This window comes from Egretta garzetta, unplaced genomic scaffold (assembly GCF_000687185.1).
Source record: "Egretta garzetta isolate BGI_Z169 unplaced genomic scaffold, ASM68718v1 scaffold139, whole genome shotgun sequence".
NCBI classification, from domain to species: domain Eukaryota; kingdom Metazoa; phylum Chordata; class Aves; order Pelecaniformes; family Ardeidae; genus Egretta; species Egretta garzetta.
In genome coordinates, this window is record NW_009260832.1 from 908938 (window position 1) to 915231 (window position 6294).

Genomic DNA, 6294 nt, shown 5'->3' on the forward strand with positions numbered 1-6294 from the left:
TCCCATAGCTCCCTGCAAAGCTCGAAAGCTTCGGCGACCTGCCCTCACCCCAGCAAAATTCTCATAGAATTAGAGCAAGTAATTGATATGTGTGAGTGAACTTCAGATGTGTTAACAGTAAAATGTGTACAGTACACGTTATATATACATATATATATATAAACACACCCCCTATGCTGTCTATCTTGTTTGACTGTCCAAGGATGTCACGTTCATCACGGGTCCCAATAAAAACAGAGGCAAATGAGGCATGCGTCTTTTTGTATGTCGTCTTTTGTACTTCAGTAACTTTGAGTCAGCAAGAATATTGCCATGGTATACAAATAGTTCTTCAAGTTGCTCGGTCTTGATTACTTTATGTTAAATAGTTCTAATAAACCTATTTTATTCTTATATTTCTTGCATTGCCTTTATTTTTCAGCTACTGGCTAAATTTTGTGCTGCGAGACCATAGCATGAGAGCAGACAGAAGTACATTTCTCCTCACTGTGAAACAGCCTTAAAAGAAGCTGGAACGTGTACGGTGGGGGGAGTTGTTGAGATATTTTGTTGTAGGAAGACTGGGAAGAACAGGGTGTCTACCGCCATGACCCGTCCCTTGAGAAGTACTTGAGCTGAGCAGGACAGCAGTCGCAGAGCTGGCTGTGCCAGCCACACAGGGAATTTGGTTGCCAGTGCTCCTTGCTCAGAGCCCTCCTGCTACGTTAGGCAAGGTCTGGTTGTTCGTACTTCAGCGTTACATTGGGTCCAGGAGAGCTGATGCTGCCCATTTCTAACCTGGGAGCACGGCCTCTTCCATCCCAGCCTACGGCAGGCATGGCAAATAGCACAAGACCCAAAAGACCACATTTTAAATACAGCCTCCTAGAAAAGACACACTTCTGCCCACCTGGTTGGGGTATTATTTCCCATCATTGAAATTTGTTTGGGGTTTTAATTAAATATCTAATTCTCCTTCACTGTCTTACCATAGCAGCAAGAAAAGTAGTCTTTTCTCACTGTGCCCACAAGTGCTCCTGTTACCGAAACCCATCACTCCGGCAGGCAGCCAGCAGGAGAACGGAAGGTTTGGGTTTGTTCTTCTGGGCAGGACAAGAGTGAGATCCCGCATGGCGCGTGAGCCAGCCAGTACAGCCATGCTGAGAGAAGCTGCTCAGCTTCCCAGCCACTTTGCCTGACAGCAGGCTTTGCTGCTGTGCTGCTGCAAGCAGAACCACCCTTCATGGATTTAAGAGTCTTGACAGCTGGGAATAAACACCTCCAGGCAGAGCTGGAGTGAGAGCAGCAGACAGCAAGCATAGGATGGGAGCCTGGCTATCGCTATGTTATAGCTGCCAGTCTGCCCAGGGACTCTTCTTTCCCATTAGGAGGGGAGATGGTGACAGTTGCTGCTGTGCAGACCACAGAGGCCCGGTGCTTCTCGGGCAATTGCTAACTCCACACCTTACCAGAAAGCCTGGCCATCATCAGCTAGGTGAAAAGCGAGATGAAGTTAGCAAAATATCAGAGTGGCTTGGCAGCCCCTGCAATTAATACACGCTGGTCTCAGTAACATGTTTTCATTTCATGGCTTTCTTGCTATTTGGCTTTAAGTAAGTGGTACTGAACTGCTGAGCCAGAGCACATCTGAGCACAAGCAGAAGCAGCTGTGGCACGGCACCCTTGTTGACATGCTGGGGGTGCTGCCCCTTCTCTCCAGGCTGCTCCCAGCCCTTGCCTCCTGCTGGCACTGCTGCTGTAGCCCCCTCCCAGCCATTCCCAAGGCTGAGGCTCGCTCTCCGATTGCAGAGGGGCGCCGGGAGCAGGCACTGCTTCTACCCCACCTTCGCAGTTGGATTGCTAATGGCTTTCATGGCTCCTTGTGCAAACTTCTGGAGCTTGGGAGTTTTACACAGTGTTTATACAGCAGCAGAAGTCAGATACACTGTGTGAAAGTCATCACTATGTGAGGTCTGTCAGATCTGCTTTTCCTGTCCTAAATGCTGATGTGTGTCTATCCACACATCTGGGAATACGCTCAGTCCACCTATTTTTACTACCAGCGTGCTTTAGACAGATAAGCAGCAGATACTGATTGCTCTGATAGCATACACCTGTGGATATTGCGCCTCTGTGTATTAGGAGAGGCCACTACAATTTGTTTTGTCAGTGCATGTTAATGTTGATCAAGATGCGTATTTGGGTTAGGTCGCTTTTTACATTCTCAATTGTTTTGCCCTTCGGACCAACTTGCGTGCACTTAAGGGTACAATTTATTTCAAAGTAACTCAGGTAAGTACCACGCGTTCTCTCCATAATTAGAAGTGAGTTTTTTCCCCATAAAGTGGGTTGCTATTCCCCATAAAGTGGGTTGCTAGCTGCCTGCTCTTGCGGGGGATCCTAGCCTGAACATCCCCGCCGTAGTCTTCCCATAGCACTGCAGGATTATAGCCGGGGCAGTTCCAAAAGCACATTTGCAAAACAAAAAGGCTGAAATAGGTCAGCGTGATGCTCCATTTGCTTTTTAAATCCGAGATCAAGCACGAGAGTTTCAATCCCAAACTCCACAGAGCGAGTCAGAGGCTCGAACCGATAGCAACACAAACATGCCACCCTGAAACAAAGAGCGCGCCTCTCTGGTAAGCCCCAACAGAATTCACAGTCACGCACCACTGAGGTCTACGCTTGCTGCTTTCAGGCGCATCAGGAATTGGGATTTTTTCGGTTAGCAAAAGCTAAAAGAGTAAAAGCAAAGGGAAAAACGAGAAAAGACTCCAAGAGAGCTGATGGACGTAAAGACCAGACAGAGGCGTAGTAATTACATGTCGTAATTAGTGGGAAAGAAAAGAACCCGTGAAACCATCAACTTGACCTGAGTAAGAAAAGGGAAATGTGCTATAAACAGGGAATATTTAGAAAGGGGAAAAAAAAATGTGTAAAGGAACTTTGCTATATATTTTTCAACTAATAGTTACTCAAAACAAGCCAGAAAGTGAGGATGTAAGGCTACAAATACATTTGTACTGCAACAGAAACACTTGCTGAACGCTGCACTCTGCACTGGAGCTCTGAAACACAAACGAAGAGAACTCTGGAAGGTCTGAATCAGCACAAGAAGACAGCTCAGAAACAAGTATTTAAAGATACCTGCTAGTATTTTAATTTTTGCATTTGTAAGGCTCCCGGGCTGACAGTTATGAACCATTCATAAATCACTGAAAAGTGTATTTTGAGCAGGCTGAGAAAAACCAGACGAGGCAGAAAGGTTCAGTGCTGTGAAGGACCGAGAGTCGTGGCTTGCAAGGATGTCACCAGCTGCTCGGCCAACGGAAGTGTTTGATCCTGTTTTAAAAGAGGGCAGAGCAAGAAATTTTCGGATAGTTCTTCAGAACTACCGGGTCCTAATGCACAAGAAGAGATGCATTTAAGATGCCTACATTTGGAACAAATGACTGAATGGCACAGATACAGAGGGAGCAGGAAACTTGAATGGAAAGGACTTGCAAGTAGGCAGCACAATGGAAATTTGGGACCATGGGGAAAGCATCCCTGAAGGCTAATTCCATGCGCAAGAGAAGCCTTTGCTGAGGCTGCCTCTCTAGCCAGAGGAGCCGACCTTCTCCAGAGCTCCGATCAGAGCATCAGTCAAAGCAGGTGCTCTGAATCGCCCACTTCCCTAAACCAGAGGCCTCTGAGAGTGCCCTCCTGGTCCATAAGACCCATGAAACAGAAGTTCCTGATTAACCTCTGCTGCCCTTTCTCCATGATAACAAAAAAGGCTTTGGCAGAACATGGTAAACAAGATACTTAATCTGTTCATAATAAAGACACATAAACTGCAAACATATGCCTAAACGTGGCTGAAAATAGGACTTCAGCTCCTCAGTAGCTTCAGGGAACGTTGTCAAGAATACGTAGCAGGTCAGTTCCTCAGAAGCGTATGATGAAAATGGCTGGACTACAAAGAAACACGAACAGATCCAAGTGAGATCTCAGAGAAAGTCAATCAACAATCTTTATGAAAAGAATCTGTTGTTGCTAAAAAGCAGAGTTTTGTTAAAAAGGCGCGGGATTAAGTCTTTCCAGTTCTCAAGTTTGGTGCGATGAGACACAAAGGGAGTTCTTTCTGTGTCTCCTTCCCGAAGTTTTCAGGCAACTTTCAACAGGCTGCTGGAGCTCCTCCGTGCATATTTCAGCAATAACTATGTCCACTCAATTCATAATTTAAAGAAATATCATTTTAGTTCCTGAGCACGTTCTGCTGAGCATCTCACGAACACCCTGCCAAGAGGATGAGAGAACAGTAACAGCCTTTCATAGGGAAATTCGGAATGCATCAGCTGCGTTACGGATTTGTGCTGTGTATCTAACTACCACCTGGAACAGAAAGCAGCCCTGTACGTCAAGGGTGAAACATGGGAGGCAAACAGGACACGTACAGAGAAGTTTATAGCATCTCTGCCTGCATAAGGCCAAGTTTTAGTCCAAGCCGATTTCCTCGGACATGGCTGAGGCATGGAAACCCAAACCTTGCCCCAGGTGCTCTGGGCGCACAAGTGCACATCGATCGATTCTAGTAAAGGGTTCGTGATACCTTAAGAGCACCCGTGCAGTTCCCACAACTGGTCTTCAACCTTTCACAGTTATAAGCAGGCAGACAAAAACTCAAACGGAGCCAACAAAAGCAAACTGTATGAGCCCACAAAGCCAACTTAAACCCCACGCTCAAATCCGTCTATTCTCTACCACAGCGTTTAACCTCCGATTTACACTTCCTGATGGGTAAAGTCTGGATGTCCCGAAGCGCTACAGACCAGCTTCAGACCTCATCATCTCCTGTACCCCCTGCACACATGCTGCCTTTTGGGGAGCACTTCCCCTCCATGTTTTTTTTGTTTGGTGGTGGTTCTGTTCTGCACAATGCGCTCGCGTGGCCTCATTGTGCCTTTTTGCTGAGCCAGGACCACTGCTTGTTCACTTCAGCAGAATACCTCTTCCACATCGTTTGGGACAAAGAACAAGGGTTCCATAAAGGTAATTAGTATTACTGAACATTTTAACTGCATCATAACGTGTTCCACCTCAAAAGCAGCTCAATGGAACCAGCGACGCAAATCACAAGCTCCGTTTGCATTACTCCTCCTTTGCATCACTTCAAAAATCAAGAAGGAATTGCAACCATATCCTCTTTCTGTGAACTGCACTTAAATGCAGCACATCCTAGGGCACGTTAACGAGCAAGGAGAAGACGACACTGTTGTAAGAATGGGCCAACGGCCACCTTTCCGGCAGGAGCGACAGCATTAGCTCAGTTTTCCTCTGGGCATTTTTGCTTACCGTTGTGCTGATGGTTAATTCCACAGCATCATGTCATGTCCCCCCCGCACTCGAAAACGCTGGAGCTCGTCACCCTCTCACAAAAACACTGCACACACAGAGAGAACTGCTGCCAGCTGGATGCTCCAGAGCCTGCCGGAGAGCCCCCCGGCTCCAGGCCTCACTGCCCGCTTCCAACTCGCCAGCTACAAACCACTTCAGGAATCATCCCAGGCGGCCTCAACCAGAGGCACGCTAGTTTCCCCTCCAAAATCAATAAATTTCACGTAATGGTCTCTATGCCCTCAAGTTAGCTGGCCAGTTTGAACGGAAATAGTGGATAAACAGGTAATTCCCACTACGTATACGGAAGGCACCCACACAGCACACCAACCTGCTCTTCTCTGCCGAGCGTCCACGGCTGGCTGTGGGTGTTCATGATGCAGGTACGGGCGCTCGGTTCCTCTGCTCGGACTCTGGGGGTCTTCTACTGCCCGACCCCTGGAAACAACCGGACGAGCGACCGTCACTGGTGCAGCCAATCTGTTCGCCCAGGTTGTTCTGGCTTAGAGGCGAGCATAACAGTCCAGCGAAACATCGCCTTATGAAAAGATGAGCTTTAATCTTTGCCAGTGGCAGATCACACGCTCCTCGCTGGCTACATTCAGCCACCGACGGCAGGCAGAGCACAGCCTCGTCCCCAGAACGCACAGATGTGAGCTAAAAGAAACTCCAGACAGCCAAGTAAAACTCCGCTTACATCCTGTATGGTATCACCGGGCTTGGTAACTGCTGCAGTTTATCAGTTAGCTGAAAACAGACATATAGTTCTGGTCATTTAGCAAACCAGTATTTTTATAAGTGCTTGCTTTCTTTTTGGACATGCAAAGTCCTCTGAAGATAAAAAAAAAAACCAAAACCACAAAAAACCAAACAAAAAACCAAAACAAAGAGCCACAAACAAAAGCAAGCAGACACCGAGATACAGCTTCCTCTCAG